The sequence below is a fragment of the Rhipicephalus sanguineus genome, chromosome 1, assembly GCF_013339695.2.
Source record: "Rhipicephalus sanguineus isolate Rsan-2018 chromosome 1, BIME_Rsan_1.4, whole genome shotgun sequence".
Lineage (NCBI taxonomy): Eukaryota > Metazoa > Arthropoda > Arachnida > Ixodida > Ixodidae > Rhipicephalus > Rhipicephalus sanguineus.
In genome coordinates this window covers 289,017,650-289,041,069 of record NC_051176.1, presented here as the reverse complement: position 1 = coordinate 289,041,069, position 23,420 = coordinate 289,017,650, and the positions used below count along the sequence as shown (strand labels likewise).

The following is a 23,420-nucleotide window of genomic DNA, read 5'->3' as shown; positions in this document are numbered from 1 at the left end:
ATTGTGTATAACAAAGAAAACGAGCCCTTGAAATTAACACTTCCAGCCTGCTCTGTTGTATGAGTTAAGTAGTCTAGGGAGATTGTTACATAGCATTTGGTAGGTATAGTTCGTTCTAAAGTGCGGAACCTTCCACACTTCTGGAGTACGAATGCTATAACGGTATAAATTGACAGATAGGTTTGCAAGTTCTTCCAGTAAGGTATTGTTGCGTTTAGCACTAGAATAATCGCGCAAGAGTAGTTCTGTAGATGTCATGGACTTTAGTCAGGTTGTATTTCTCAAACAGGTTTTCGGTATGAACCAGATACGGTACATTAGCGACGACACGTATTATGTTCTTCTGCATACGAAATAATTTATTTAAGTTAAACTGAGTCGTGGTTCCCCACATTAGATGCCCATAATATCGCACGGCAAAGCGGGAATTACTGTCTCTGTTTGTATCTCGGCTGAATCACACAATTAATTGAGGCCGCGGTCACCGCATCCTCCAGATAAAGAAAGAAAAAGCGAGACCTCTCGCAGGTGTACATCTCACGCATGCGCATTAAACGCTTTGCTTATACAAACGGGGCCTACGAACTTGTCTAAAGGTCAAGTTGAAGCAAGGGCACATGACATATTTGTAGGTGTGACTTTGCTCCTGTCGGTTCCTCGGCGAGCGCTTGCGCTGCGTTAATTAAACTGCGTTCACCTTATTCTGGTAGAAAATGAAGTGCGGTGGCTATTTGCACCGCCTTATTACCGTAGAAGGCTCTCTGATTTTCTTTTTTTTTCTTTTGGCGTGTACAGCAGTCTGGGTCGTATATCACACAATAAAGCTCCAACAACAAAAAACAAATAAGGCGTGAGTGATAAACCAAGCCTTGGGAGCATTGTTCCTTGCGAAGTGTTCAACACGATATCCGAATGAAAGGAACAAAACAAATGGATGAAATGGAGGAAACGGCATCATTAAAAAAATATCATTTATGCAATGCAGGGAATTCTGAACTCACTAATTATGGCACGCAACGTAGCATATAGCGATAAGGCGAAACTGGATTAAACTGGGTCGTCAAGCACTCTTGGCCTGTTTAAAAAAATACAGCCTGAAGCAACGCGCAATGCTGTCACAGCTTAAGGTATACATACACCAGACGTCTGGTGCTTGGGCGACCGTGCTGCGCTGCTCCGTACGAGTTCTCGCTCGCAAACAAAAAAATCCAGTGCACTGTTGTTGTTTTTTCTGGTGTTTCCCTTTCGCCGGAATGTGGTCGCTGTGGCTGAAGATTGCGTACACAAGCTTGTGCGCATATCGCCATAATTGTTGCGCTATGCACTGTGGGGGCTATCACGGATCTATCCCGACGATAACATTATTACAGAGATAAAATAAGAAGGATTATGTTACTCTGCCAAGACATTCATTTGCAGCTATTGGAATGAACAGCCCACCAGCACGTCTGTTCATGCCCACGCGTTCAGTAATCCTGAATTCTGCAATCTGCAGTACGTTCAGTGGAGAAGCTAAAGCCCTTTAATAAAGTATGTTGTCGACCGCGGAATATAGCTCAGTAGCTATACGGCGTTGCGCTGAGTTCTGGGTCGCGAGTTCGATCTCGGCTGTCACGGTCGCATTTTGACGCCAGTGAAGTGCAAAGGGAGAGAAAAAAAAATAAATTAAAATGTTGGTGCGCTTATGCTTAGGTGCTACATAAAGAACCTTGTGTGGTCAAAATTAGTCCGTAATGTTGCACTTGCTACGCGGGTATTAATAATAATAGGCACTTTTAGCTGGTCCGCTCAGGTCAGACCGGCATATGCACACGAACGCGTAGAAGGAACTGTAGTGCGCGTGACTCAGTTAACACACAAACACGTTGAAAGAACTGTAGTGCGCGTGCGCAGAGCGATCGCGTAGAACGCATCTCTCGCTGCGCTCGTGAAGCCAACTGACCGGAGCGTGAAGGTGCGTCCACTTGATTTTGCCGTCGTTTTGCACCAGAGCTCACCGCGTCTGGGCAAGACGCGCTCGTCAAAAACACGAAATCTATGCAGTTCCTGCACTCTTTTGGGATGCTACATCTGCGAGGGGCTGAGCGTGAGCGACGCTCAGCTAAAAGAGCCTAATATCCTAGTTATAGTTATGGTGCGTAGGTCACGTAATGTAGAAAGGAGAGCTTCGTACTCAGCAGTGGCGTAGCCAGATATTTTTTTCGGGGGGGGGGGGGGGGGGGTTCAACGATACTTCATGTATATTCGTGCGTGCGTTTGTATGTGTGCGTGTATATATACGCAAGGAAAACTGACCCCCCCCCCCCGGCTACGCCCCTGATACTCAGTATGAGCAACGGTATTGCGTGTCGGCATCTTCGTCGAGGCCATTTCTTTCCATGCTCAACATCGCGACTGAGCGAGAAATGGAGAAAAACAGCTGGTACCTTCAGTGAGCTCCTAGCGAAACAGGAGTCGCTGGAAATCTTCACAACGACAAATATAATTTTGAGCACGTCGTTGCGGCTTAACGAAAAAGCGTAAGGACGGCCAAGGGTTCTCAGGTGGGCTGGTTGGTTCATGAACATTGTGGCAGAACAGCGCAGAAAACGGGATGAACGCACAGGACCCACCGTTGAGATGACATTGAGCGCTGTGTCCTGTCTGTTCTTCGTCCCGTTTTCAGCGCTGTTCTGCCACAATGTAAGGACGCCGTTCGTCTTGATAAGTTGTCGCGCCCCCCCTCCCCCTTTTCCTTACTTCAGAAATTGGCATGCGACATACTCGCTGGACTTCCTCCGTGCCGAATTCTTTCCACGCTGTCGTCACTAGGCCACTGAGGTTTGAACAAAATAAATTACGTCCGGAGGAAACAGAGTGTAAAATTAATATCTGAGAAGCGAAGCAACGCGGTCTGTTCGACAGGAGAAAGAATTGGGACGCTGCTGTTGTGCAAAGTACAAGTAAGGAAAAAAAAAGAATCTGTACTGAACTTTTAGAACAATGGAGGCAGAAAGCGCAGCCTTCTTTGTTCGCTACACCTTTCACCAACTGAACCCGTCATCATGTGAACGCACCACCTGCCGTCGGCTCGTGTTACGCGAGGCAAAAAGCACTCCCTGTAAATACAAGGCTGAAAAATTTCCAATGCGCGACATTCGGCTTCTCGATGTTCGTTTTTTGGTTTCTCTACGTCGATTTTTCTACGAAACTTGATGCGGTATGCAATAAAGCTTTTCCTTTCAGCACACAGAGAGTTCGGTACTAAGCCTAAGAATTATAAATGGAGTTAGAAAAATAATGACAGGGTTTGTTCAAGAAGCTGTATCGCAGTGTCTTTCTTGCCTTAGGAAGCTGACAGGCGTACATCTTTATACTGCCTTCGGCTCTCTAAGTGCAATCCCGGTTTTTTTAATGTATCGGCGAGGGCTGTTGCCTCTTTTTTCCTGCCAAATGGCGCAAGGAATCCCTGAGCTGTCTGAAATGGGTGGCTCTCGTGCTACGCTTCAACGCCGAGACGCCGCATTTCTGTTTCCAGGGGCTGAACTGGTTCTGTTTCTCCGCCAATGTGCCCCGCCGCTCTGTGTGCATGGTTTTATCCTTTGAAAATAATTCGTGAATGTATGAGAATGCATCCGGGCGAATTCGCGCGCTAAAGCTAAAAGGCACGACAGCCGAGGCAACGAAAACGCATGGTATAAGCGGCAGGTACATATTTTACCGTTTCGGTGAACAGAGTAACGGCGTTGAGAAGTATACCGCAGGCATCGGCAAAAAGCAATAGGAAATATGTTTTCTTCTTTCACTGCGACAGTGCTCTTACACAAACTGTATATGCAGCGAAATGGGAAAACAAATTGGTGACGCGACAGGAAACCCAACAAACCCATGCTGGCAATCCAATCAGCGAACTCAATTTCGCAAGTATACCTGTACATTAGTTTGTCGAAAGCACTCAGCTGCCTCTTGCGAGAATGCTTCACGGCGCGGCCGTAATTAAGCACACTTCTGCGGATATTCTGACTGTTCAACTGAATGAGAATAAAAGTTCTTGGCTGAGTACCCAGTTTTATCGTATACCGCTGCGCCCATCGACAGTTCAGGCAGATGAGTCCATATGTTCAACGTGTAGCTATCTGCTTTGTATTGAACGCGTCGAGAGAAACCGTTAAAAATGAGTGTACGGTAGGCAATTCGCGTGATTCATATAGAAGCGTCTGCATTTTCACTTTTCTGTGCTTTAACAATTAGTTAATGACGCCTGATGCGCGGTGTTTTTTTTTGTTTTTTTGTTTTTTTGGCGAAGTCGGAACGCTGATGACGGGCTTATGCCATGGCTGCTTGAAAAAAATAATTTGAGCCAGAGAAAAAAAAAATGTCCACTGTAGTCACTAAAGCAACATTAGCGCTGGATGCTCGAAATATGGTTGTGGTGGTGCACGTGTTTCAGCAGGCGGGGTTATCCTGTGTTATAGAAAAGGAGAGACGGTTAGCTCTCCCGTTGATAAGCAAGATGCTAGAAAGAAGAGTGATCCAGCTTATCGTTTATGTTTCTTCCACAATAACTCCATAAGCCCTGAAAAGTTTGGTGTGATTTATATCAGAAGAGCGGCGCCGACGAAACGGTGCATCGGAATGGCGTGGGAAAAGCATACAGCTGTACGTGTAACTTTTTCGCAACTGGAGTACCAATGTCGGGCCGACATTTGTTTTTTAAGATTGCTAAGAAGTGAACGATGCTGTTCTGCATGTTCTCGTCTCGTTCCGGCAGACTTGATGCCTTAATGTTGTATACGCGAGGGCTTATTGGTCAGCTGCCAGCTCGTTAAATGATCACGTGCTTCGTGACGGCAGCTGGCAAAAGCTAATGCTTCCTGGTTTACATGCACATGAATACCCGATAAAAGTGGACCGGAGGACGACCGCCGCTGTAGCTCAATTGGTATAGAGCACCGGGCGCGTTATCCGAAGGTTGTAGGTTCGGTCCCTACCGGCGCAAGTTTATTTTTGCCGGTAGGGACCGGCGCAAGTGCCGGTCCCTACCGGCAAGTTTTATTTTCGTCCACTTTAATTTCTTCACATTTACATCATAATTACTACAGTACAGCTAACAAGATGGCAAATAACGTCCCCTATACCTTCCCTGGCTTCGTTGTCTATTGGTTTCCATTGAGGCTGTGTCTAAGAAAACAAAACGAGCACGTCATAAATTCCCCGTCTTTCGTTTTTCATTAACATTACATTCAAGCATTTTCACATGCCATCAGATTGCGTTGATCTTAACAGCTCCATGAGAGAAGTATGATAGAACTTTTGCGAAGTATAAATAACGTGATAATATGATCATGAGTTGAGAGACGGGGCATGATATTTCCTGGTTCTGTATTGGCAAATAGGCGTGATGCCGCGTGGATGAATGAACTTCCTCGGCGTCGTGGTGGGGCGAGGAAACGGAAGTTACCGGAGTCCGCTCATTTTAGCAGCAGCGCTCTCATTACACGCGCATTGCGGCATCGAGGCGTCAGACGAGCTAGTAACCCAGCACTGTGCTCATGATCGATCTGTTCGTGTCGAGGCGCGTGGGCTTCCGGTCAACACGCGCGGCGATGGAATGATGTTTTGGACGGTCTTGATGCGCAAAAGTTGTCGTCAGTTTGCGCCCATATACCCAGCTATTCATATTCATGAACTTCTTCTTTTAGGCATCCAATAAGCGAGACTGCTGCGGAGAACGCGATCTTGAGTCTTCATTTTGCGATATTCTTGACCTTTCACTGTGCCAACCCAAATGGACAGCGCCATCCATCTACAATAAGGAGCGCGGTGATAGACATATCGAAAGGCTCTAGATGAAACTATAATAAAATTAATATGTTAATAAAATAAAGAGATTAATAAAATAGATATATTTTGTACGCGTGTCACGTTCCTTAGAAGTTACCATGTTGTTACCAGAAGTTCAGGGATGATGGAAGCTTGAAGAGATGAAAAATTCGTGAACACGGCGTATCTCTGGAGCCACTTAGATAAGAAACGTAAACGAATGGCCTGACAGATGTAACGAGACTCACAATTAGCGGTCATCCCCTTGGCATCGGTCATAACGTGCAAACACGGGCGGGGGATGAGCCGGCTTCGCCAAAGCGTGTTTCCGCTCGCCAAAATGACTGCTCCGTCGAACGCAGCAGCAAGGGTTAGGGCCAGGATCTCGGTTGTCTCCATCGTTATCGTCGTCCACGTCGGCGACGAAGATGGATAACGTGGCGTTTGAAAAAAGAGGGAATACGGAAAGCAGGAACAATAACGACCACGAGAGAAGTAAGTCTGTACTATATATAGAGGGAGGACGAAGTAAGCGGCCGGAACGTGTGGCTGAAACGGACCGGGATCAGCGCACCCGCCTGCGGAGGAAGAGAGAAAGAGAGAGAGAGAGAGGGGGGGGGGGGGGCGTCTTTTCTCGTTTGTCTTCGGGCTTTGCCTTGCCTCATTGATGACGTTTCGTGTGCAGCTTCAGATGGCGGGTCGGGCTACTAATTGACGGCGGGGATCTCGGTCAATCCGGAGCCCGGCGGGGGCAGCCATTCGAAGTCTGGTCAAAGGGCACGTCCCTGGAGAGACTGCACGCTGGCTGCGCTCCAGTTACTACCAAGCTGAAAGCGAGAAGACAGCATCAAAGGGAGAAAAACTGAAAGCCTACCGGGCGTGCATTGCAGTATAACTGCGGCAATGCGGGATTTGTTTTATAGAACAAAGTACAAATACCATTTTAGTGAAAGAAACACGGAAGCTTTAACAAATGGCATCGGGCAGCGCACGTTTCCTCTTGGATCCTTGGTGACTATCTTGGCCGTAAACTCCCGGAGGCCATTCAAGCATTAGTGGGCGCGCAGTGAAATGTAGAGCTCACTTTACAAGAGACCATTACAAGGAGCCTCGTATACGACGACGCCGTGTCAAGGGAAACATTGAGAGCGCAAGAGGACAGATGCATAGCTAGCCGCCGCTCTCTTGAGCATGTTTTCAATTGTCGAGATCGCCAGAGCATCTTTTAAAGAAGTAGGACACATAAATCAATCTGTAGCAATCAATCAATCGATCAGCAACCAAACACAAGGTAGGACATCCGCTTGCAAGAACTGACAGAGGACGCGGTTGGCGGAATCAGAGGACGAGATACCTCTTTTCTGTGACGAGGAGTATGTTGGGCGTACGAGACGCTGACTGAGCGACAGATTAAGAGATTACCAACTAAGAGAGACGAACTAACCAGGTTGATAACATAAGCCGCACAAACTGCATATTTGGGTACTGAGTATGTAAGCACTCACATCACTCTCTGTATTCCTATAGTTCCTATAGTCCCTATAACATTACCCTACGTAATAATCCACGCACGCTCAACTGTCTATAGCTTGAAAATTTGTTAATATGCGTTATCAGCAAGACCGAACGTTTGCCTTTTGGAGGGGGCGCAATACATAAAAAGCGGCACTATTTGTCACTCACTTGAAAGGCGTTCAAAGACAATTTGAACGATTTTTACAGTAACGATGCAAACCGTGGAATAGGCGCTGTACGTGCAGGGTCAAGTGACACCGCATGCAAACAGTTACATGAGCTGTAAATGTTGAGATTAAAGAAAAATTGAAGGTTCCATATGTCTACGGCATGGTGCGCTAGGCTAGACACGCAACGCAATTATGAGAGAAGCTGTACCGCGTGAGCCTTTGCAGCAGATAAATACGTGCGAACGGAGAAGTCGTCCTTTCTCCAACCTTAAAGGAGTACTGACACGATTTTGAAGTGCAGCAAAACAGACGTTTTTGGTTTTCCTTCGGCATGTAGTGTTAACGCTCTCACCCACACCGGCATCCGGGAAACACGTATAAATATTTAAGTTTGATTTTAAAGTTTTCATCTCCCAGCATCTGCAAGGCAGCTTCACCGCATGGAGAGCCCTATGACGTTTCAAGTCAGCTCACTTGGTTTGCGAAATCTGGGTTCTGCATGCAGTTTAAATCACAGAAATCGCTGTCGGAGGCACTGGACGACAGTTCACTCATCATGAACCACGTTCGACTGACAGCGACAGCAAAGGACAGCAGGTGCATATTTCGTGGGTTGCAGTCTGCCTGTGACGTCACGGGCCGACTTGACACGTCACTATGAAGCCGCCCTCTCGAAACCGAAACTGCTGGTTGAAAGAAGCGGTATTAAAAATATATGCAATGCATCCCCAGGCACCACGACACTCTTTTTAGGGTTCTCGACACCCGTGCTTTCATTTAGAGCAACAACCCGAAAATTTTTAAAATTCATGTCAGTACTCCTTTAAAGGGGCCCAGCAACACTTCACCAAGTAAGCCAACAGTAGGCAACAGTTAGGCTACTTCAGCCAGTGCTGGCTTTATGCGCTCAGCGTACACTCAAGCCCGCCACGAATTCCTAATGGTGCCTCACGAATCGACTGCCGCAAAAATGTTTAGAATCCATCAAGTACGCGCGGAGTTACAGGGATTTGTCGCACGCATTAAGAGCTTTCTCTCCTTTTTGGTACCAGCGAATGCGCTGAAAGCCAAGTGGGGGCCAAGAGGGGGGGGGGGGTATGACAAAGGAGCAAGAAGCTACGTCTGTTCGTCAGCGCGCGTCGTGACCTTGAGCACTTCCTTTCCTTTTTTTTTTCTTCGAACGCACGGCTTGCTTATGGCGAGCGAGCGAGCGCGCCAGAGTGCTCCTCGATGCTCCTCCTCCCTCCCTCACCGAGCATCGACGCATCCCTGAGCGCGCTGGCAAGTCGCGGCATCCCGCGGCGCCTGCGGTAACTATGCAGCACACGATGCTTAAATCAGCCAAAGGCCGCGTACTTTTTGTTTATGACGAGGTCATTGGGTTCCTGGCATCATTTGTCGAGAGAAGAGCGAGCGATTTCTAGCTGACTTTGAAAATGACTTTGAGGTCGCGTGCTCCGTTATGTTTGACTCATATGTTCTCAGGAGCCTCGATTACCGATCGGCAGTGTTTTCTGAGCATGCTGAAAAAGTGTTGCAGGGCCCCTTTAAATATCCGTCATCCTTATGTAGAGCGTCTAACTTTATGGGGCGGAAAACTTGAAATTCTGCAAATCCAGATAGAGGAATCTGCAAAATTCTGCGGCATAACTGAACAGGCATCAGATATACGTTACAGTTCATTTGCTAAACACTTCCCCCTCTACAAACGCGCTTGTAAATAATTTCAAACCGAAAGAAGCTGTTGGGGCTGATGATCAGTTGATGCTTCGTACTTTCTTCAGTAAGAGCATGACGCTTGTTGGACACAATGTCACCATAGCGCCTGAATGATCTTTCTGCGCCAACAGGGCTGATCGGCAGTGACCGGTATTTAAGGGCAATAGAAGAAAGTGTTGGAGTTGGAGGCTCCATCCCTGCCCAGAAAGCATCAAAATCTATGCCTGGGTTTTCTTGTTTGGAAAGAAATATTGCTAAGCTCTTGCCACTGTAGTCTCTGTTACTAAGTTCCTGTCAACAGCATGCAGCGTTGAGGAGGGCTGTTATTCTTGATGCCGAAAGAACTAACAACTACGTGGCGGGTCCGCAAGTTTGTGTAGTTTCTTAATGGGTAGTTTGCCAATGGCGGCTCTAGCGTGACGAAATTTTCAGTTATGGCGACAAGCGCCGAGATTTTGGCGGGCCGAAAAAAGCGGAAGCACGGGGGACGCACTTCAAAGCCAGCAGGGCCTGGTCATCGCAGTCCGTTGAGAGGGCTGGCTTGACGATGACTGGAGATCTTCGCATGCTTTCAGCGATTTCGCGGTCAGGTATTATACGATTTGAATTTAAGCTCACCCGCCACGGTGGTCTTAATAACAATAATAATAAAGCCACGGTGTTCTGGTGGTTATGGTGCTCGACTGCTGACCCGAAGTTCGCGGGATCGAATCCCGGCCGCGGCGGCCGCATTTTCGATGGAGGCGAAAATGCTTGAGGTCCGTGTGCTTAGATTTAGGTGCACGTCAAAGAACCCGAGGTGGTCGAAATTTCCGGAGCCCCCCACTACGGCGTCTCTCATAATCATATCGTGGTTTTGGGACGTTAAAGCCCAACCATTATTATTAATTAACCATTATCGAACTTAAACTCGAATATTCGGACACCCCTATTTAACAAACAGTTTATTTGCTATCTTTATGAGATACAGATGAGGGGGCTGTAGAGAAAAAGGTGTCCCCGGACAGTTTGACTAGCCTACAACCCTTTGTATTTTGTAGTGAGGCAATATATATATATATATATATATATATATATATATATATATATATATATATATATATATATATATATATATATATATATATATATACTTTTACATAATTATACAAACACAACGCCACACCCGCGCGCATATACACAGGGGCATACTAGTGCTTTAACATATTTCAACTCACACTTTCATCTTAAAAGGCAACGAAATCAAAGGTGTGCACACAACATGAATCTATGCAGAAACCACATACATCCTTTTAAGTTCTTTGAAGGAGGCCGCAAAAAGCTGGAACAAATTTTTTCCACATTTCAGCGAAAAAACATTAGTTCTGCAATCATTCGCGGAACCGCGGAAATCTAGGGCCTCTGTACTTATTTAAGAGAGACCCAACAGAAGAAATGGGTAACAGCGCAAGGAAAGGAATAAACCACAACTTTTATTCCACCCGCAGTAATACATACAGTTTCATATAATATGTACAGACCCAATATGCACGCCAACACTGCGATCGCTGCAAGAAGGACAGGCATAGAGACTTCCATTCTTTAACGTTTTCCTTCACAGCAACCAAACTCACACACACTACTCACTGTAGAATCGCTGTTTATTCCTTGCTGGACTGTTGCTTTAATCATATTTCATGTTTTATTGCGTCGCCATTTCCAGGTATAGCTCACTTTTAATAATTGGCCGATGAAATGTGAAGTTGTTCGGGGCGGCTTCTCCGCTACAACTGTACAGGCGCCTCCGAGGACGTTAGCTAAAGCGTTATCTGTTAGCTTTCTTCCACTCGAGGGAGAGTGGGAGGGGATGTCGTAGTGCTAAAATGCACAGGGGAGGCTGACTCCCAGGTGCCCGCCCTCCGAAATCTCTGGCTTGTATTTTTTTCTGGTAAAGTTCGTTTGTACTATTTTCGTGTGGTATGCCCACAAGTAATATGTCGCATTTCCGAGTGTGGCAGTTTTGTTTTGATGCTCGCTATATTTGTATCTCTTTTTTCTCGGATGTTGTCCCTGCCTCTGGGTGCACGCTTCATGTCGCACTCGCCGCCGAGCTGTGCCGGCGCCTGAGCTCTGTAAAGCTGTAATGCGCAGCTTTTGCTCCGTCGCACCGTAGAAGCAAATGAAAGCGTTAGTGAATTAATTAAACATTAAATCGCTAGTCATTACCTGGTCTAGCGCTCGCGAATGGTAACACACAAGAAAACATTATCCCTTTCACTTCTTTCGAAATAGAGGATCAAGAATCAGAGTTTTATTTCATCACTTGTCGCAGAAGAACTGAGAATATACGGCACACTTTTGTGGAACTTACCGGAAAACACTGACAATAAAATAAACGTGATTTACTGAGCTTCGATTAGCGACCTTTAAAGAAAAGAAAGGAGAGAATTTCACGAAGTGACATTTACACATCGGTGCACCGTTTTTGCGCGCAATCAAATTAAGCGTGGTAGAATCAGCGCTAAAACGGTGCGCCTAAACTGCCCTGCATGAAGCTCCTCTCATGAGCTCTGAGCGCGCGACATATAGGTACAAGAAGAAAAAGAAAGATTAAATTGTGTTTATAAAGCGCGACTATAATTAAGGACTTCAGTTCGAATGAGCGAACGTCTTCAGTATGATAGTTAATGATCGCGGTCTTGTAAAGCGAGCGGCAGGGGCCGGTGTAAGCGCGCAGAGGGAAATCTCGGGTCGGGGCGTGACTGACCCCTACGTTGAGCAATCCTCGTGTCATTCACCAGGCTGTCAAACAAAGCGTGATAGCGAATCACCATCGCCGAGGAAGCGAACGCGATGCCACTGCAGGCTGCGCTAATGCCGTTCCGCCCCTTCAGTTTCTCAGTCTCCAGACGGTGTAAGAAGCCGCCGCACGCTCCATCAGCGCGTGCTAATCGCAGTTGGCGGTCGACGACATCGTCGCGTGTATACTACGTGTACTTTAGCATCGACCGGCCCCTGAAGGGTAACGAAACTGCACAAGAAACACAAAAAAACTCGCATGCTGTGCCAAAGGCAAAACTTGAATGCGACACTGATACGGTGAGCTCGCCGTAGAGTCGAGTGTCGGTCCTGACATACTATTAATTTATTTTTCTGTGCTGCGTGTAAGGAGTGCTGTATAATAATGGGCGTGTGGACAGGCTCCCGGCGCTTGACAACAGCGGCGCGTTCAGGAACCGATCCGTCTCCGCGGGATAAATATGCAATCATGCGCGCTATCCCAGCCCGTGTCGTCACCCTTTGTAAATGCCCAGCCTAACATCGGAGCATCGTAGACTCACGGAGCTCCATCAAACAACGGTGACGCCCTGTCTCGCATTTCGTACTGTGTTTTCTGCGCAGCTGGCGATATATATATATATATATATATATATATATATTATATATATATATATATATATATATATATATATATATATATATATATATATATATATATATATATATATATATATATATATATATATATATACCAATCTATTCAAGGGGCCTTGTTACACAGGGCTGCCATTCAAGGGAACACTGGAGTGACAAATTGAAGGAATTTAGAGTGTTAAATTATTTTTTGAAAACTCTACCATCGTTAATTTCACCTTCATGGGTTAACGATAGGAGATACAATGAAAATATAATTTTCATAATCAAATTTGGCACCGATATCTGTGCACATGAAGGTTAGCGTGACGTCACGGATTTCAATGTGTTTTTTCATATTCTGTCCGCATTGGCCGAACAGTATTTCCTGAAACTTTGTACGCTGTCTCTGGCACCCTCAGAGGACAACATACTTTATCTTTACCAGTTAAGAACTATGGAAGCCTTAGTAGACATTGTCAGAACCTATGACGTCACAGCGAATTGGTGCGGGGACTTCTATGTGACGTCGCCACCTACATTTTATTTTTGCGCGTTTTCTCGCTTATACCAAGCGTATACCAAGCGTATTTTCGCAGCAAGGATTGGGCTTTTGGTATTGCGAAAGGGTAATTTACTAATGCGACAAAAATCCTCTTCCTCTTTAGTGTCCCTTCAATTGCGCCCCACATCCAGAATTTCAGAACAGTGAGACGGTTTGTCGCTTTTTTAGAGGGTGGAAGAGCCTGAATTTCCAAGTTTTAAAAAGGATCTTTTGTTCGCCTATTTCTGGAGCCTTGCGAAACTACATGTAAAGCCTCCATTTAGTACAAGAGTTTCGCTACGCTCGCAAAAGTTTTCAGTATGTCAGCAAATATAGAGGATCATGTCCGCAAAGCCCACTTTGTCTTCTGTGCATGGAATTCTTTCTTTCTTTCATAACCAAGCATACTGTGCTGGAGGTATCGACACATTCATATTATTTGTATTGCACGAACACAAGCGCACACACGCACGTGCACGCAAGGTCATTCCGTCAATCGGCGTGGAAGCTGTAAGGGCCTACTTTATATTGTTCTATCTCGCGTAAAATGCTAAGTGTACTGTTGCTTGCTTCTGGAGCGCTAGCCTTTTTTTCTTCTTCTTCTTTATTTTCGTATCGTTTCGTAGGCACCCCCAGAAGCGCAAAGTTTGCCACATCGGAATACGTGGAGTACACGTTCAACGGACATTCAGCTCATTCAAATTTGGATTCTAAAGGCTTTTCAACTAAGGTCTTTTAATTCAGTCCTTAGTTGCTCCAGACTCGCTAATATGCCTGCAGTGGTCTCATGGCGATATTATGTTGTCTATTCAGAGCCGTACTGAATTTTTTTTTTTTATTTCAGAAAAAAAAAGAAAAGCGACGGAACATGTCGCGGGCAAGACAGTTTAGCGTAATAAAAACAGTGTATGACTTGGCAATGCTCTTTTTTCTTTTTCTCAGTTCATATGCGCTGGTGGCCGTGGCCAATTTTTTCTACGTTCTAAGCCTCATGCGTCCTCATAGCCACACTTAGAGCCACGAAGGGCCCGGGTTTTTTCTGTATTTTATTTTATTTGAGTATTAGCGCTCAAGATCAAGAGGTGGGCCACACAAGGCGGCTCGCAGAGTAAGCATTAAAGGGGCTGTACAGCACTTTAGCGCGTTCCAAATGATCCAGGGAGAGTCGACCGGAAATTGCGAAATAGTGCTCATGAGAAATTAATGAAAATTTCGCGATTTGATTAAGTTCTCGTTTTTGGACGCGGTTAAATGACCGAATATAAAGCGCGTAGAAGATAATGACCACGGACATTCCTCTTGTCCTTCCTCGCCGGTGCGGCCTTCTGATCGAAGATCAACAGTGACTTGGAAAGAGGGAAGCTATTAAGCGCGAGCTGACTCACGAGGGGAATAAAAAAACATAGCAAGAGTTAAACGATTGGCGCGGCGGATACAAATAGAGTTGAACATAGATAGAGGTCATGAAATGAGTTTTCCCGCTTGTTATATACGTATATTCTAAACCGCGCACTTCCGATCAGGAATGCTGCCTAATTGGCACATTAGCGAGTCTAATCACCCACGCTTTCTTAAAAAGTGAGCAGTGTGCGAACTATGCAGCGAGCAGTTCAGCTTGCACGTCCGTTGCCCCAAATGGTTTGTAGTACTTTAAAGGCTCGGCGTCCATGGCTCTGACGTGCCAGTCGGCGTGTGGAACTCTTGAAGGAAGAATGAGATATCAAACGAAGGAGTGCCCCTCACCGATAGCAGCTGCACGTACTTTGTACTCGGACAACGACACCCAGGGCACGATCGAGTAAGAAGAAACGGGTAAATGCAGTTTAGGAAAAGCGACACAAGGAAAAAAAGTGTACACTGGAGTGTATAGTACACAATATACGCTATTTGTACACTGAAGTGTACACTAAGTACACTGGAGTGTAAAGTAAAGGAGTGTAAATTACACATTATACGCTCTTTGTGTGTATGTACTACATTGGTGCTGCTGAATTTCGAAGGAAGAACGCACCTGTAATAAACGCGGGGCATGCGAGACAATCAGAGTCAGCCAGTGGCCCGTACATACTCAAGCTGCCCACCATTGGACTGATGGTACGACGTCATCAGCCTCTGAGTGGCACAAGCCGGACAGGCTCGCTCGCCATGCACGAATTAAATGGGAAATCTGCTGCAGTCAGCGGAGTTACACAATATCGGAGCAACTTTAGCCAAAGAATGAAGGAAACATAAAGGCAGGAGAGTCAACCAGAAAAGCGTCTGGTTGGCTATCCTACACTGGTGGAATTGGAAATAGAAAGATGAACGAAAAGAGTAAAGAAAACGTGCTTTGGATTCACGCCCGCGTACGGCACCACTTAGTCAAAGGTGTTCACACAAGCTTGTCGTATTCTAGAAGCATGAAAGCGTGCCGCCGAGCGCTGGGGACAGTGCTCTAGTATCACCTGCACGGAAAGGGCCGATCATTCAGTGGACAAGGGTGTCAATGCAGGCTAGTTGGTATTTCATTGCAGGTTTTTGGGTGTAGCGCCGCGTACGAATTGGTAAGAAAGAAGATGACAGGAAAGAGGCGCACTCGCAACTGAACTTTATTTTGCGTCGATTGCAAATATAAAGCTATGAAAAGCACCACGTGTTACCTCTAACACTGCCACATAGTAAAACCAGATAAAACCAGATAAAATGGCCTACCGCACTAATCATCCAGATAGTCTATTTCACATGAAAATAGGTCAAGAGACGGCTTGCTGATGCATCTGCTGCCCAACTTGTTGATGACATATGCTTCAAATAACTCACGCTCTTCTTTTCTTCTATATCTTTTAAGTACTCGCGTCTTTTCCAGCTCAGGTGCGCAGTGGGCTGACGCGCACTGTTTTATGCAATGAAGTGCCAAGTTGCTTCCCGTACCACTCTTTAACATGCCCTTATGTTCCCTTAGACGTTCGTTGAGGCACCGCCCCGTTTGACCGACGTACACCAGTCCGCACGTCAGGGGGATCTCGTACACGACGTTCCTTTGGCATTCGACGAAGGACGTGACGTGTTTCTTGGTGCAAGTCGGCGTCCTGTGCTCACGAGAATTAACTTGGCGGCACATGGCTCCGAGCTTGTCTGGAGCGCTGAAGACAACACGAATACCTACGCGTACCGCGTTCTTTTTGATGCGATGTGAGACGCCGTGAATATAAGGGATTACCGCAGTCTTTGGGCGTGTCTCCTGTACTTTGTCTTTTTCTGCAGCATCGGTGCGTTGGCGACAATGCTTTTGTGCAAGAAACGCACCGATGCTGCAGAAAAAGACAAAGTACAGGAGACACGCCCAAAGACTTATAATCCCTTATATTCACGGCGTCTCACATCGCATCAAAAAGAACGCGGGACGCGTAGGTGTTCGTGTTGTCTTCAGCGCTCCAAACAAGCTCGGAGCCATGTGCCGCCAAGTTAATTCTCGTGAACATAGGACGTCGACTTGCACCAAGAAACACGTCACGTCCTTCGTCGAATGCCAAAGGAACGTCGTGTACGAGATCCCCCTGACGTGCGGACTGGTGTACGTCGGTCAAACGGGGCGGTGCCTCAACGAACGTCTAAGGGAACATAAGGGCATGTTAAAGAGTGGTACGGGAAGCAACTTGGCACTTCATTGCATAAAACAGTGCGCGTCAGCCCACTGCGCACCTGAGCTGGAAAAGACGCGAGTACTTAAAAGATATAGAAGAAAAGAAGAGCGTGAGTTATTTGAAGCATATGTCATCAACAAGTTGGGCAGCAGATGCATCAGCAAGCCGTCTCTTGACCTATTTTCATGTGAAATAGACTATCTGGATGATTAGTGCGGTAGGCCATTTTATCTGGTTTTATCTGGTTTTACTATGTGGCAGTGTTAGAGGTAACACGTGGTGCTTTTCATAGCTTTATATTTGCAATCGACGCAAAATAAAGTTCAGCTGCGAGTGCGCCTCTTTCCTGTCATCTTCTTTCTTACCAATTCGTACGCGGCGCTACACCCAAAAACCTGCAACGATCATTCAGTCAAAAACCGCAACTGGCCAATCGCGGTGTTGCCAAGTCAAATGCCCAATGATAAACAGCAGAGGCAACGATTTGCGGATTCAACCCGTACGACATTATGTTATAAAAAGCAAAGCACTATGTTAAGTTTGACGGGCTGCTAAAGACAGCGGAAGAATTTGGATTTATTTTATGAGCGGTCAGCATGTAAGAAAGCGATTACAAAGTCTTGTGTTCCGTACATGTAGGCGCAATGAATGTCGCAACAAAAGAACGTTGTGCTTATATATAGAGCGCTGTATGTTCTATTCATGATCCCTAGAGGGAGGGCGAGGGCGATCGTATTAGCGCGTCGTTTAATCCTGCATGTCTTACATCCCATCCTTCACGTAAATCTTGTGTTAGGTTAAACAAGACGACAGTGGTGTACTTCTTGAAAAAATAAAGAGCTCGCGTCTAACGTATCTGAGGCGCTGGGCTTGGTTTCTATTGCGATAATGATGTAGAAGTAACTGTATACAAAGTAACGAAATGACTGTAATGCACGGCAATAAAATTATAGCGAAAAAGTCAAACAGTTGAAGAACTTTTTTTCTAACTGCTCGAGCAGTAAATCTGTCGCTAAGTAAGCCGGGCTGGTAATGACAAAAAGTCCTTACGCTAGAGTTCACTGTAAGCAAAAACTGGAGCCAATCTTGACGATGGGCGTACTGTTACGGATTAGCGAAGGACGAAGGCGAGGAACACCCGTGAACGCAAATCTCCGGGATTTTAGTCCCAGATCCTTAACTTTCTTTTTGAATACATTCCAACAGGCGAAGTTATTTCAGGAAGGACTAATTGGGGGGAACCTTGAGCTTTCTTCGTTGGCGTTCCTTTCTTTTTTATATATATGACAATATTTGAAAACAACACCATTAAGTTCAGCCACAGGCTTCTCTTTTGGCCTTTGATAACCTCTGAGACCTACGCCGCACTACCGAGATTCGGAGATCTCGTTGTTCAAACCACTGTTTCTGAGAAGTTGCACCTATACATATATACCAGCAAGTCAAGGCGCTGTAGATCATTCACATATATAAATACTTGTTTAAGGACACGATATGCACAGATTGCTGCTGCGCCGACAGTGACAGCGGGAGATTCCACTTCTACATCAACCTCCAGTTTTCAGCGTGATTGTTTCTAGAACGAACTTGCTTCCGAGCGGTAACAGTATAAACAGCGAAGGTGAGTGTTTCAGAGCTTGCTCTCTTTATGAACCCAAGCAAGGCGGATACGTAAGTATTCTTAAGATAAAATTCCAGCCAATCCGGGCGCTGGACATATAATAAGGCAGCCGCGACCAATGGACAAACGAGACTTGATAACGAAAAGATTTGCAAACGCACCCGTGTTTCTAGTACGAGCAGGAACAGCAAATCTCGCGACGGGAATAGCAGCGACTCTGTGTTGACAAAACGTCTCGAAAGTATACGTTTGAGAAGCGATGAAATTGACGTCTGCGTATGAAATAAATGAGTGATGGGGCGGGCAGTGTTTGTGCGTTTGCGTTCCGTAGCATACGTGTCGAGGAAGCGAGATATGAAACGGGCATTAGCGCGATGCGCGTGCCAAGCGGATTATGTAGGCGTCGGGTGTGTAAATACGAGGCTCGAGGCTTACTGTGTAAAGCCCGTGGCAACGCGAGGAGGGAAAGTTCAAACGACGCAACGAATTGCGAAACTACTCGTGCGTGCGTTCCTGTACTCGCAGCAATGACAATCGGGCTGCGCATATTTCCAATCGAAAGTGGTTTGCGAAAGCTTGCAGCGAGGAAGCGGTACTTCGTGCTCGCAATTGAAATTTTCGTAATGTTTGTCTGACGGTCTGGACTGAGCAATCTAAATGCAACGTGGCACAGAATGAACAATTGGTATCTTAGCGCTGCTTAGACTTAGGGTATATTTACATAACCAGCACCGTTAGTGCAAGCTTGCTTAATTTCGTCCCGCTCAATTGTAACGATACGCTTAGATCAAACAGCGCAACAAGCCTCACACAGTGTCCTATGTACCGTGTTTTTGTCCTTATAGAAGCACCGCCACTTTACGTCATGAATGTTACATTGCCGCACCAAAACTTCCCACCCTGCATAATTATGAACAATGACAATTCACCGGCTACCACCGTTGTGGAGCGATGGCCCGTCGTTCTGATCGAAGGCCGCCCACCACAGTTGTCCTTTGTGTTGACTATGGAGAGGCTGCTTTAAGGACCTTTTGTGCGCTCTCGTTCTGTGTTTTTGCCATACGTCCTAAAAAAAAAGAAAAAAGAAAAAAGAAAAGAATGGCGCAGTACAACCAAAGTCAAGCCAAAATGTTCGCTGCTTGAGATGGGCCTCTCGACTCTTCAAAATCTGGGACCTTCGACTATACACGGCGAAAAAACGAAAGCTCACACATCGACAGAGACGTAGCGACGTTTGTGATGCCGCAAAACCATGGCTACACTCTAAACGTGGTGACCGATAAATGTGATTTTGTACACCGATAGTAAGGGTTACCAAGTTTAGAATTTATGCACTCAAAGCTAATGTAACCCTTACTTCATAGGTGCCCAAAATCACATTTATCGGTTACCACGTTTAGAGTGTATAACCGGATGGGACCGCCACGGAGAAATGCTTCACCATGAAGCGACGAGTAAGCTCGCAGAAGTCGGTGTTGTTTGCATCATGAAAGAACAGAAAATAATCACTTATGGGCGTTCGTCTAATGTCCAATTTTATCTGAAACCTTATGGTCCAAGCGAAAGAGAACAGAACGAAAGAAAAAGCAGCGTCTGTAAACTATGTTGAATAGAACTTTATCCATTCCTCATACTTAAGGTAAGACTCAGTCTCTGAATGTGCGAATGCGTTACCGGTGTCCAGAGTTCTATTCAGAAGCCTATTTTTTTTTAATAGTTTCTTGAAAGAGAAGTCCTTCTTGATTAGCCGCTTATCTGCGGGCCAATAGCTTCTGTATAAGAGGCCGCCTTCAGCAAGAGCATTGGACATATTATGTGGAAAGCAACGAGGAAAAATATACTTAAGTTTGATGACTGCAGCCCATTCTGATAACTGATTATAACTGATTACCTTACACCAGAAAGAACGTTAATAGGATGTCATAAGCACAGGCGTGCGCAGGGTTCCCCATCGGGGGGGGGGGGGGGGGGGGGCGAAGGTTCATCGCAGCGCGCCCCCTCCTACTAAGTTAATGTACGAGGCGATTTTGCGCCCCCTCCCCTTCTTAGATGACTAAGGAGGGGCGGCCGCCCCCCCTGCCCCCCGTGGTGTGCACGCGTCACAGGTCGATTAAGCACTTTTACGTTCGTGCAATATACCGTTCCCCCACGGTCTTTAGACTGCCTTCAAAATATCTGCGGTATGTCTATTATTGGAAAGGGAATTCAGAAGAGATAGAACTTTAGAAGATGAAGAAACCATTGGCGGAGCCTCTTTTACTGTCAGTCAGCAGTTTTTTTTTTCATTTCTTTTTTTTTTCCTTTGTGCACGGTGAATAGGAGGCCCTGCATGAATAAGCACCCGCTCCCGTACGTGCCTGGACTATATCTCCTCTCGGAACCTACTTAGCGTCTTTCTAAAAACAGGCCCCTGTGTGACGGGGAAACAGCCAGACCGATGCTGCGACGGCAGCCTTGGATATACGTATAGCCAGACATCCATGATCCGCCTCACACTGGCTCCGTCACAAAATAATCGAAAAAAGAAAAATGATCGCGCGTCTTTTCATCGCTTTATGAAGTTCGTATTTGTGTCATCGAGCTCGAGGATGACGACCTTCGGGGTTTACGCGGCAGAAAAGGATTGTCAGTCCGTTGCGCGTGAGAGCACCCACGAGGACTCTTAGAGGGGCTCCAAAAATAGTTCCGACGGCAACAACGAATACGACGAGAGAGCGTACTACGGGCGGGCACCGGGAAGACAAACACAGCGTGCAAGGCCGCGCGGAGACAAGTGGCAGCATCGCAACCCCGCGTCCATCCTCTGACCGCGCCAATGAATATGTTTGCGCGTCCGCGACAAGCGCGTGGTGCGCCGCCACCGAGGTCGTAGACGCAGCGCGGTGAAAGCGGCACGCGCGCAGCGCAGTCGAGCTTGCCGCTCGGCTCCATCGCGTGATACTGCCCAGGGGAAAACCCTGGCCCCTCTAGAAATGACATAGGCGGCACAGCGGCGCAGGGGTGCTTGTAGGGAAGAGGAGCGACGATAAATCTATCTGGGACAGACAGTGAAGAACAGTTAGGCGGAGAATAATCTCGATGGAATGCGGCGCTGTTTACGTCTGCCTCGGCTCTCCTCGTCCATATTGCGTTCCCCGCGTGCGCCGTTCGTCTGGTTCGGTTACCGCCTCGGAGGTGCCTCTCTTGAAAGAAACTCGGTGCGACAATGTTGGCGAGGAACTTTAAAAAACAAATGCTCGCGCAGGAGACACGCTGGCAGGGCCTGGAAACCAGCGCGAATATGCGTGACAGCATTTTATCATGCTGCCACCGACGGCGGATACTCGCCTACATTCTTTCTCTCTGCGCTCAAACCGTGCGAGGAAAGGAAGACCGCATTCCCAACTGCTCCCGTACCATGGGTATATTGCGTCTGAATTTCCTCACTAGCTTCCAGTGGAGACAGCACTAGAGCTCTGTTTGCACACGCACAAACAAACAAAAATTGATATCAGCTCTGCGACGCGTATGCTACGACCAAGGGAATAGTGGGGGGGGGGGGGGGGACGCAACATCGCAACATGTTACTGCATTGGCTTTGATCGGAAAAGGAGTATCGACCACACAACGTGATATAGGCTGTGGGCAGCTCCTCTGTTCGGAAACGGGACAACAGAGGAGAACACACAGACAGCATCTGCGTGTTCTCCTATACGCTTCCAAAGCAACGTCGAGCGGCGCGACTGCTCTCATCGCAACTGGGGGCATCCACGGCCGCAACACTGCCACCCCCACTTCCGCGCACGCGCAGAGCTCTCGGATTGCATCTGTGGTGCGTCACAATATAACTCTATATTGCTGACTATATACAGTACTCTGGGCCGAATGAGGAGAGCATGCGCGCACGTGTCCTTCCCGCCGCCGCTGGTAAATACAGCGACTAACAGCCTTCGCGGGCAGCGTCTGCCCCCAGTAACGCACAGCTCAGCCGCACGAGCGTCGCGCCCAAACTTGAGCTTGGGTCCCCTATATTGTCCCGTTTTTGTGGGCTGTTTCACGCTCGGATATCTTCATCTGGTTAACCTCCTTACTTTTCAGGAACGTAGCCGAAATTTTATTTCAGCTACGTTCCTGAAAGGGCCGAGCCCTTTACATGTATGCTTGCGCGTGTGTTTATGTGTGAATATATATACGTACATACAAAACGAATTTCGGAGTGGTGAACCTCCCATCCCCCTTTTTGTCTTCGCCTGTACGCTCTCTGTTCCTTTATTATCCTTTTTTCTCAACTCTCGCCCCGTTATCTTTTGAGGGTGGATACCTGGGCACGTTGGTTGTTAAAAATGAGAGCAGCACAGGAGACAGGGAGAAACGAAGGAAGAGAAAGGGCCGTGTTACCTGCCTCTCGCGCTCTTGTCATCTCTGGGGTCTCTGCAATGGGACCCATCTAATATTCCCATGTTGACTTAGTCAACATGGGAATAGCAGTAATTCACAGATTTGCCTAAGCCTTCTTGCCTTCTTGGCTTCGAGTGACTTTGTGGTTTTACAAACTGATTCTTATCAACAAACGATTGTAATATGAGTGCGACGATTCACTATCAATATTCAACCACATTATGGAGTTACGCTGCTGCGCTCGAGGTGCCGGTTTCGATCTCGGCAGTGGCATCAAATTTCTGTGGGAGCAATTAAAGTGCAAAAATTCTCAAATTGTACTTAGATTTAGGTGCACGTTAAGGAAGTCCAGGTGATCAAAACGAGCTCAGACTCTCCCGCTACGGCGTGTGTCGTAATCATACTGTATTTTCGGAGTGTAAGAACAGCGTTGATGGCGCGTTGGCGATGCGCAGAATCGTAATTCTTCAATGCTTTATCAATTTGATTGTGAGCTCTGCACCCGATGACGGCATGTTACGCATGGCGCGTCCAGCGCGGTGCGCAAATATGCGGTGCATGTGCAGCAACGCTTACGTACCATTTTTCGAGGTGACGCATTATGAATCACGCAAAACTAAAAACCCATACATAATATCGTGAGCGATAAATGTACA

The 23,420-nt window shown here is 46.7% G+C and overlaps 1 protein-coding gene and 1 non-coding gene across 2 annotated transcripts in view; one reads left to right on the top strand and one right to left on the bottom strand.

Annotated features, from left to right (window-relative positions):
* Positions 1 to 23,420, bottom strand: part of LOC119379220 (high affinity nerve growth factor receptor-like) — a 413,588-nt gene that overhangs the window by 85,358 nt on the left and 304,810 nt on the right. The window lies entirely within an intron of this gene.
* LOC119379662 (U6atac minor spliceosomal RNA) lies at positions 4,446 to 4,493 on the top strand. The gene has a single exon (XR_005181274.1). It is a non-coding gene; the product is annotated as a U6atac minor spliceosomal RNA (small nuclear RNA).